This window comes from Pleurodeles waltl, chromosome 1_2 (assembly GCF_031143425.1).
Source record: "Pleurodeles waltl isolate 20211129_DDA chromosome 1_2, aPleWal1.hap1.20221129, whole genome shotgun sequence".
NCBI classification, from domain to species: Eukaryota; Metazoa; Chordata; class Amphibia; order Caudata; family Salamandridae; genus Pleurodeles; species Pleurodeles waltl.
In genome coordinates this window covers 131,416,127-131,427,237 of record NC_090437.1, presented here as the reverse complement: position 1 = coordinate 131,427,237, position 11,111 = coordinate 131,416,127, and the positions used below count along the sequence as shown (strand labels likewise).

General features: G+C 45.1%; 1 protein-coding gene across 1 annotated transcript in view; it reads left to right on the top strand.

Annotated features, from left to right (window-relative positions):
- The first annotated feature begins 685 nt into the window (after nt 1–685).
- The window catches only part of CCNG2 (cyclin G2), a 67,130-nt gene continuing 56,704 nt past the window's right edge, over nt 686–11,111 (top strand). Inside the window, exon 1 of the mRNA XM_069236819.1 lies at nt 686–1,074. The gene's annotated coding sequence lies outside the window, so the exon portion shown is untranslated. The remainder of the gene's footprint in view (nt 1,075–11,111) is intronic.

Below are 11,111 nucleotides of genomic sequence, written 5' to 3'. Positions count from 1 at the left end.
GAAGGTAGACAGCAGGACAGATGGGTTAATGGGTTGGTCGGGTCAAGGTGGGGATGGGACAAGGGGTAGTGCTGAGGGGTCAGTTTAAAGGAAAGGGGAGGGTTTAGGTGATTAAATTTGTATTAGTGAGGTTTGGGTAGTTTTGTGAGGTTTTTATGCCAAGGTTATTTTTATTGCCAGACCTGTTCTATTAAAGCGGCCTTTCACCCATTACAAATGAGTGTTGTGGTCTTTCACTGTTTCCGCCAGATCAAAGTTACGGCTTCATGTCAGCTTTCTTGCAAAAGAGATAGAAGGAATGCTGGACAAGTACAAGCACTCTCTCAAGGTTTCCGTTGAAAGGCATTGTTTATGTGCCGACTGTTGAACCCAAACAGATGCTAAGGTAAATTTCATTAGCTCTTAAACGTATCTTTGTGCACATCGCACAGTTGTAACCTGCAATGCGCGTATTTCAGAAGCAGCAAACCAACAGTCACCTTGTCTAATCTGGCTAGCGACAAAAACAAATCAGCCAATCCCAAAGCCTATCGGGTCTAGGACGAATACCCAATCACGTGCTAGAGGAAGCAAGACAGCACAACCAATCAAATAATGTGGTTCTCGCTTCGGGACACAGTTACCAATCAGACTCCAACTTTTTTAAACTAGACAATTCGAACTTGGACCTTTAAAGTCGTGATTCAAGAGAGTTGGGTTTGATTTTTTCAAAAGGGTCGCAACTCACAACGGGTCACAGGCGGCGTACCTGGAAGCTCCCCGCAGTTTGCTTTGTTAAATCTGAAAAGCAGTGGCTTTGAAACTCGGGACTCTTTTCAGGACAGAGGCGCCGGGATCCGTACGTGTTGGTGACAAGGGGACAAAACAAGCGGAGTCAAGCAATCGAGACCGGAGTAGGAGGACGTCCCAGCGCAGCCCTCCTAAAACCATGGCCGTCTGAGGCGGGGAGCCCGGCATGTCCCGGCCGCTCTGACCCGCCGTAGCTATCCGTTTATTTTGTTAATTTATCTGGATAAAAGGCGGAGGAGGAGGAGCGGCCGAGACCCTGTGAGCTTAAGGCTTAAAGGAAATAACGTGAGTAGGTGCGCCTAACATTTAATTTTATGATCTCCTTTCAATACCACACGTCTCATAATTCGCTGGGGTGCGAGCCCTCCTCGCACGGAATGTCACGGAATTCCTACTGTGAACTGCCTCTACATCAGGAGAGGTCTAAAGTGTTTGATGCACTCGAAAGCAGTGTCTTGGGAAACATTTGACACGTTGGTGAGCCGAGGCTGAGTTTCATGCCCATGCTTCGTTGTAAATTGTCTTTTCGAGATAGTCCGCAACCCACTCTTATTATCTGCGCTGTCAAGTAGATTTCGAAGTAAACACCGAGCCATTGATCAGCTGACCGCCCCACCCCCTGCTGCTGGCTGTTTGCAGTGACACCGCCTCCTTGACGCGGAGGAACCTCCCTTTAGAGACTGGCTGGCGGGCTGCATTTAATGTGATTGGGCTGTAGATGAACGCAGGCCCGTCCCTTCTTTGTTTTGTTTTAACTACGAAATATACGTCCTCTAGGTGAAGCAGCAAGAGATTAGGGTTTTATGATGTTCGTTTTGTGTAAAATCAGGAATGCTGTTTATAAGTAGACCCACCCCCTGCCCCCAATCTATGGCTTTTAACACTAATCGAATGGAATACCCTGCAGCCATTGAGGTGCGCGTACATCTCAATACCACAACTGCAAAAACAAGATTACGTTGTAATTTATACAGAATTACGCTGCCTTTCGAATAGGACATGTCACCTTTGCAGTTTCGTTTTACGTTTACATACTGGCGTTGTAATGTTCGCCCTATCTTCCTAGTGGAAAGGAAATCCAAGGAGCTCTCGCCCGTTACTGTGGTATTGTTTAACTCCTTGAGAGCGTGGGCATTTCTTGTGTATTTGAAGGTGGGTAGGCTTGGAAATAAGGAATTTCTGGGAGAGAGGGTCTGGTTTCCTCGGGTTTTGTCATAACTCCAGAGTCTCACTGGTTTGTCGCTGCTTTCATCAGCCAACATTCCCCGGAGAAAGGGAAATGTCTGGTAGAATTTAGTTGCTGGCAGCATCGAGATTACAGGATTTATCGTCAGAAGTAAGATCTTAATGGTGGGGCAGTCTCTATGGGCTTCGAGACAAGTCCGTTTAGGTCTTGCCTACGGACAAGGTTTTGCTGTTATGACGAAAGCCTATTGTGGACACCTACCAATACCAGATAAATATTTAATTATATTCTATTACAACATTTCAGGCACAATACATATACAAGAAGTGTCAATAAATACATATTTTAGAATTAAGATATGAGAAAGCAAAATAGAAAACATATTTACACTAGCATTCGGAAGCATTTGCTATAATTGTGTTAACTGTACAGTAAGACTACCTGTAACATTTTAAAACCGCTTCTCTATTTAAATGAAGAATCTAGAGGACACAAGGCTGCTGTCCAAGCCTCTGCTTGAAAGCACAAAATGCATAACTAGAGTGTGTATGTATATATATGTGTGTGTGTATGTATGTATATATATATATATATATATATACACACACACACACAAAAATTAGGTTTGAAGCGATGTCCCAGGGCCATCGGTGCCTTTTTATTAATAGTACAAACAGCCAAACGCAGCAGCAACACAGAATAGACCGTCGTAACTGAAAAAATCTTGAGCACAGTTTAGTGTCAGCATCCCAGAAGCACAGAGCCGCCATCTTCACTCTTTATGTCTGCACTCCAATCACAACCTCCACCACCATTTTATACCTGTCATATCTTTTATCTTATTTTATAGTATTTTCAGATGGTGTTTTGTCAATTGCGAAACTTCTAGGATGTACAGCTTGTTGGATAACTCCAGCTTGAGTATGGTACAGAATATTTCTTTCACAATAGTCCTGCATTTGTGCTGTATGGAGTAGGTGTTCTCCAGCGCGGTGGTCGTGCCCTTCAGCTCCCCTATGGCGGATCTTGGCCTCTCGGCTTATCAACAAAACTTAATGCTGACTTTGGGGTCCGCCTTTTGGTTACCATTTCTTGCATTTTATTTTATGTATTTCCTTACTTTGTCTTTTATTCGTTTGTCCCCTCGCGCATAGTTTTAGTATTCCTTTGAATGGATGATGTGTATCGTTCTGAAGCTCCACGCCAGTGAACTGCGTTTTGTTTTGCTTGCAGCACCCCATGGGCCTATATATATTTTTTATAGACTTCTAGCTGCAGAATCTTATCCTATGAGTAGTTCCCATTCTTCAGACTGGATCTGAAGCTTTTTGGCAGTACATTGGCACCACTGTCAGGTGGTGCTGCTCTGCACAGACCCAGTTCTGCTCTGCAAATGACGTGTGGCACCTCAGTCAGTCCCACCTCTGCTCTTTTATTAGTTCCTTAGTTTCGGTACCACAAGATGCAGATCTGGTGCTTCATTCATGTGTCTGGAACGTTTACCTCAAAATTGATTTTTCATGTGACTCCCCCAAACTAAAGGTTTAAAGCCCTGTAGTAAATGTTGCAAACAAATGTCTAACAGATCTACCAGGTGTGCCTGTGATGTCAGGGGTAGAGCTACCACTTAATCCTGCTGCAATTGTACATAGATAAATGCAAGGCTATCAGGGACCGTGAGGTGAAGCTTTACATCACCAGGCGTTTAAAAAAACGAAAAAAAACAAAAAACTGTTGCAGTCTCCCTCAAAAGGTAAGTCCCGAAGTTGACAAAGCTCTAGAGGTCAATCTTTGTTACAACCCAAATCGCACAGGTTAGTCAAAAAAAGAGGCACACACAATTGGAGCAGGATTCAGACCCCTTGTGTGTAAATATTTGCCTAAACAGCTGCATCACAACTCTCAATCTCACTCTCAAAGTTAGATGATTTAGGAGCAGGTTTTACAATAGGTTCTGGCACAACCAGAGTTTCTGGGGCCACCTGCTATGCTCTATCAGATTGGAGAGTTCCACACAGTTGTGCTCTTGACTTTTAGGTGTCTTTCTAACTCCCTGTGGCGTGCCTATGGGCCCCAAGGGGTTGAGAGGCTCCATCTGGAGTACGATCGATTAGTTCGTCCTTGCTGAAGCTGCTGAGCCTTATGAACCATGCCAACTACATCAACTCCAGAGGAGGAGGTCCCGCTAGTTCTCTCAGATGCCAAATTGACACCGGTCCTACCTCAACCGAAGGGACTTTGGATACCACTCAAAGCGCTGCTTCCACAAGGGAGAATGCATATTCCCATTTTGGTAAAGGCTTATACAGCGACTACGACCATAGATAGCCCTACCAGGGTGATAATTGGTATGCTGACTTGGAGGAGGCCCGTGGTCTCGTAACCTTCTTGTAAATGGGCCTGTTCTTATCCCCTGACCTGACCACAGAGAAATTAGTACTTTACCTCAGCCTCCCCACTCTGGAGTCCAGTGTATTGGCATAAGTCCTCCAAACAGTGCAAACATCTTCTGAGCCTCCTCTTCCATTTAATGAAGCACTGATGCATACCTAATTGGGGGCTTGGACCAAACCTTGTTCTGGCCCCCAGTCAGTCAACACATTTCCAGGCAGCTCTGCTTTTTTTTTTTTTTTTTTTTTTTTTTTAATGCAACACCCTTTCCATAAGTTGAGTAGTGCAAGCCTCCTCGAGAAAGTCTAACCCAAACATCTTCCCTACCACTCCCCTTTGCCCTTCACCTCCAAAACGGAATCCAAGCTGGTGTAAACGTTGTGGTATTGAAACAGAGCCTTTTGGGGTTCTCTGACACTGCGTCAGGAAGAGTTGCACCTCTGAAAATGGCTGGACCACCAGGGAATTTTCCTGATGGTGAACCTCCTGGCAGGCTCTGAGGACACCAGGGCAGGCTAACTCAGCCGTCGGTGCCTAAAGGATCACAATGGGCATATACACTGAGATGACGCAAGGCCTGGTTAGCAAACTGGGAGAACCTTGGTTTAATACAGTCACCTCTGCAGAGAATGCACAATATAAGTGCTTCAGCGCAGACCAATGGTCACAACCCATTTGCGCTTGGGTGCCCTGTGCCTGGTGGCATGGGCAGCCTAGAGCGCAACTGATGTCAGCTCGCCGGTGTGGCGCCTATATATGCTTTGCATGACATTTCTGGCGTGGAATGACATCAGTGCAGAGCTGCATGGCATGCTGTGGCATTACTTAAGTGTTTCTAGATCCAGTCTGATGCCTGGTGAATATTCAAAATGCCAGGAATCTGTAGCTAGACACACTCTAACAGAAAGTGTTACCAAAGGGTGAGGTTGGAAAGTTGGCAGCTGTAATTTGCTTCTATGCATTAAAAAATATATTTTTATTTACTTCATATCATGTGTGGCTGTAGATGCACATGCTTTGCATAAGTCTGCCATCTAGTGTTGTGCTTGGAGTGTTGCAAGTTTTATTAAAAGAATTTTGGGCCAGATGTAGAAAGCTTTTTGCATGGTGCAAACTGCGAAAATCGCAGTTTGCGCCATGCAAAAAGCCTTTTGCGATGCACATTCACAATTTGCGAGTCGGTACCGTCTAGCAAATTGTGAATGCGACTCGCAAATAGGAATGGGTGTTCCCTTCCTATTTGTGACTCGCATCGCAATACTAAATTGCTTTGTGTCCCCATGGGACCCCTTCCCTTTTGTGAATGTTGCCAAAAAGGGTTATTCAGAGCAGGCAGTGGTCCAATGGACCACTGCCTACTCTGAAAAACCGAATGGTTTCGTTATTTTTTTTTTATTTTGCAACTCTTTTTCCCTTAAGGAAAACGGGCTGTAAAATAACAAAAAACTGCTTTATTTAAAAAGCCGTCACAGACATGGAGGTCTGCTGACTTCAGCAGGCCACCATCCCTGTGAGTGCAGGGACTCGCTATGGGGTCGCAAAATGCAACCCCATAGCGACTCTCAGTCTGTGTCTGAGACACCGTACTGCATCCGATTTTGCGAATCGGAAATTGCTACATCTGGCCTTTTGTTCGAGTCACAAGATCCAGTGCCTCCTCACTGTGATATTGCTCATGGGCATGGCATACTTTTTTAGACTGATTGATGTCTGCCGTCGGGTTTGGACATGTATTCCTCTCACACTGGTTTTCCTCGACTGTCCATTCCAAACTCTTCTTTTTGGTCTTTCAGCAACAGTATTGTATTTCAAACACATTTTCACTATCTAAAGCACTAGACCTGAATTTCAGATCTTTGCTGTCAGTTAGCCATCCTTTGGAGTGCCAGCGCCTGCCTCGGGCCTACTCATCCACAAGGTGTTGAGAAATGCAGGGCTGGTGGCACATGCTCCATTTCAATTTTGCCCTTGTTGCCATTCGAAATTCCCACACACGACCATCACTTGGTGTGTAACCTCTGCTTGTTCCCGAACCACAAGGAAGAAACTTGCCACTCCTTTTTATTTTGTTCTAAAACGACCCTCCGTGACAGATGTCGTAGACACCAGGCGACACCCCTGATCTCTTCGGGGAAAAACATGCGCAAGAGATCATCGCACACAGAGGCTTTCTCCTTAGAAGATTCAGAGTTGGATGTTCAATTGGACACCGAAAGTCAGCCTCTCACCTCGGCATAACCTGTGAGCACATCCACCCCAGCCCCCAACTAAAGACTCTGAAAAAGCCCCACATATAAGTTGACTGTCCACCACTGCCTTCTGGCCATGGTCGGGTCCGAAAACTACATTCGGATGACCCACCTTCGGACTCTGCATCGAAAATAGCCAAGACTGAAAAGTAGTCTTCATCAAACACCTGGCTCAACACAAACTCATTCAGCCATGGAATAGAGTGTAACCTTTTGCCGGATTGCTTTGCCTCTGAACAAGAGGCCATCTATATCCACATCAGATCTGTCCGTTTCGAGCCAACATAAGACTTCCATTTCAGAATTAAAAAGCCTGCGTACCCAAGACTCAAGCTTTTCTTCAGAAGTATTACCAGTGGAACCGATTCTTGAAATAATGAACGCTTGCCAGTTCCATATTCAAAAGGGAACAGGACATATTCTCCTCCTGTCCCAAATTAAGAGGAAACTGACTTTTCAGGAGACTTTGGACACTGCTCTTAGACCTAGAAAGGTCTCAAGAGATAAGGATGAGGCTCCAATTCAACCTCTGCTTTCTGTCACGCTCGCATGTCCTTCCTCTTACTCCTCCACAATCTCTACCTATTTTTGAGCCACAATTTTCACCACAAGGTTCACCACCACAGGGGGATGATTTGGGGGCTATTCTACAAGACATAGACCCATGGGATTCATATGATCCAGATTCCATACTTCCAAATGACCCAGATTTATATCCTGGACGCCCTTCACCACCTTATATCAGCAGGTCATAGCCTGGGCAACCGCATAGCATAATATACAAATGCATTGTGACCCAATTGAAGATTTTCTTTTTGATATACTAACTACCACCCATAAAGAGTTACTTTGTGCCTACGCTACCAGGCATGCTCACACATACCACAGGCATTTTCAAAGAGCCAATACGATCTAGGGTCATTACTCCAAGAGTTGACAACAAATTTAAGACTGACCCTATGCTAATAGTCAATCAGTGGGAGATACATCTCCCTCTAACAAAGAAAGCAAAACACTAGATGCAGCAGGAAAGAGTAGCTGCACGAGCAGCCAGTCATTGGGTATTGCCAATTCACAGGCACTCCTAGCATGCTATGATAGGGCTCACTGGGATGAAATGGAAGAGCTCCTCCAGTATCTCACAGAGGTGCATCACAAAAGGGGACAAGAAATAGTTTCTGAGGGCCAAACTATTTCAAATAATGCCAATAGGTGTGCCACTGATGCAGCTGATACTGCTGCACATGGTATTAACACCAGTATCATAATTAGAAGGCATGTTTGGCTTTTATGTTCAGGTTTTAAACCTGAAATCCAACTGGCAGTTCTAAACATGCCTTTTGACAAAGAACATGATCAGGAGGTGGATACCCCTTTTGAAAAACTAAACAAAAAAAAAATTCAGAAACAGCAAAGGCTATTGGTTCCCTACTCACTACACCACAAAGGGGTATTTTCCGTCACCAACAATTCAGGGGAGGTTTCAAATCATCTAATGAACCCTCTACCTCACAAACTAAGCAAGGCACTAATTTCTACCATAAAGGTTCTTAGAGATGTAAGCAATAAAGGCAGCGGTAAGATGTCTACTCCAGAGGCTCCGCCTCTAATACATACATGCCAGTGACTACCTTTACCTTCCACAAACTCGCACCTCTCCAGTAGGGACAAGATGAATGCAGTTTTTCCAACAATGGTCTGATATCACCACAGACCAGTGGGTTATATCAATTATCTGGTGTGGTTACTGCCTAGAACCCGTGTCTACCCTTACACATACTGCTCCTTGTGTTCACAGGCTCTCACAAGATAATCATGCTCTTCTAAAAGAAGAGGCTCAATACCTTCTTCTCAAAGGGGCTATAGAACCAGTTCCCTCCTGACACGAAGGTCTAGGAGTATATTCCCTATACTTCCTTTTACCAAAGAAGTATGGGTCACTAAGGCCAATTCTAGATCTCAGACCAGTCAGCCTATACATTCTCTCAGAGCATTTCCATATGGTCTCTCTCCAAGATGTCATTCCCCTGTTACAATAACACTGTGACTTCATGACTGCTCTAGATTTAAAGGATGCATACTTTCACATTTCAATTCACTCGGCACACTGCAAATATGTAAGATTTGTCATTTCAGGGGAACCTTATCAATTCAAAGTCTTACCATTCGTGGTCATGACTGCTCCCAGGATCTTCACAAAATGTCTTGCTGTGGTTGCTGCGTTTCTCAGAAGGCAATATGTACATGTGTTCCCTCACTTTGGTGATTGACTCATTAAAGCCAGTACCATCTAGCAGTGCCAGTCATACTCCAGCCACAGTAGACCTTTTCCACACTCTAGGGTTCACAATCAACTTTCTCAAATCCCATCTTCTACCTTTACAGATGCATCCCTACTTTGGGTACATCGAATCCGAAAGTGAACGACCCTCGACGGTGCAGCGAACAGTGAGTAAACCTGCCCCGTCCAAAACTCACACAAAGACATTTAAGGCCATGGGGACGCCACCGTCGGCACGCCATGGCTTAACCCACCGACAAGAAGGTGACCAAACATCGGCACAGAAAAAGGCCAGAGAATTGCCAAAGACTTCCGACTCCGGTCGAGATTCCGGCACCGAACGATCTCGACACAGAGTTCGATTCACCCAAAGTGAGGAAAATATCTTCGGAGCCAAAAAAGACTATCTGAAACCTCGGTACCGAAAAAAGCGGCTTCGGAGCCGAAAAGAAGCTCTTATACAGAAGAGCAAGGACTTTCCAGCCAAATGAAGGAAAGACATAGATTTGAGCAGGAATTAAGTATGGAAGAACCAGACCATACACAAAGGAGGTTACATATCCAGAAAGAGACTGGAAAAATACAAACTTTACCTCCACTCAAATCTAAAAGGAAACTTGCATTTCAGGAGACAGAAATGCAGCCTAAGGCAAAGGTGGTTAGAGACAAATCCCCACAACCAAGGGTATCACCACAACCATCCCCACCGCACTCACTACAACTGTCGCCAGTGGGAACACCTACAATGCAGTCACCCACACATACTGGGATGACACCGGATGATGCTGATGCATGGGACTTATGATGCACCAGTATCGGATAACAGTCCGGATTGTTATTCAACAAAGCCATCACCTCCAGAAGACAGTACTGCATATACGCAGGTACTATCCAGAGCAGCTACGTTCCACAACGTAGCAATGCACACAGAGCCAGTGACGGATGATTTCCTGTTTAATACCTTGGCATCCACCCACGCTTCCTATCAGTCTGCCAATGCTCCCGGGCCTGCTCAAGCACGCGAAACAGGTCTTCCAGGAGCCTGTAAAGGGAAGGGCTATCACGCCGAGTGTTGAGAAGAAATACAAACCTCCCCCAACAGATCTGGTGTTCATAACACAACAACTTACACCGGACTCAGTGGTTGTAGGAACGGCAAGAAAGAGAGCAAACTCTCAATCAGGAGACGCTCCACTGCCTGACAAAGAAAGCAAAGTTTGACGCAGCAGGCAAACGAGTGGCAGCCCAAGCAGCCAATCAATGGCGGATTGCAAATTCGCAAGCCCTTCTTGCTCACTACGACAGGGCACACTGGGACGAAATGCAACACATCATACAGCACTTGCCCAAGGAACACCAGAAACATGCCCAACAGGTTGTGGAAGGAGGACAGGCCATATCTAACCACCAGATAAGGTCCGCACTAGACTCTGCAGACACAGCAGCACGAACAGTCAACACAGCAGTAACCATTTGCAAGCATGCATGGTTCAGAAGTTCGAGATTCAAGCCAGAGATTCAACAAGCAGTGTTGAACATGCCATTTAATCAGAACAGTTGTTTGGGCTGGAAGTTGACACTGCAATTGAGAAGTTAAAAAAAAAAAAAAAGCCACGGACACGCCCAAAGCCATGGGCGTGCTCTATTCCCCACCAAGTCAGAGGCACATTTAGGAAACTACAATTTAGAGGGGGTTTTTGGCAACAAACATCAGAGCCTTCCACCTCTCAAGCCAGACCCACCTATCAGGCATAATATCAAAGGGGAGGGTTTTGTGGTTCCTGTAGAGGACAATTCCCAAGAGGAAAGGGAAGTTCCAAGCAACCAAGCCAGACCAAACAGTGACTTCAATGTCACAAAACCCCAACACTTGACACCGGGGGGGGGGTGTTAACCACATATTATCAGGACTGGACACATATTACCACAGACGCATGGGTCCTATCAATTATCCAACATGGTTATTGCATAGAATTCACAACATTCCTGCCAGATGTGCCACCAAAAACACACAATCTGTCCCAACAACACTTAGACCTATTGCAAATAGAGGTCCAAGCACTAATACAAAAACAAGCAATAGAGCTTGTACCCAAACATAAGAAAGGAACAGGCGTATACTCACTATATTTCCTAATTCCAAAAAAGGACAAACCGTTAAGACCTATCTTAGATCTCAGAACAGTGAATCTCTTCATCAAATCAGACCACTTCC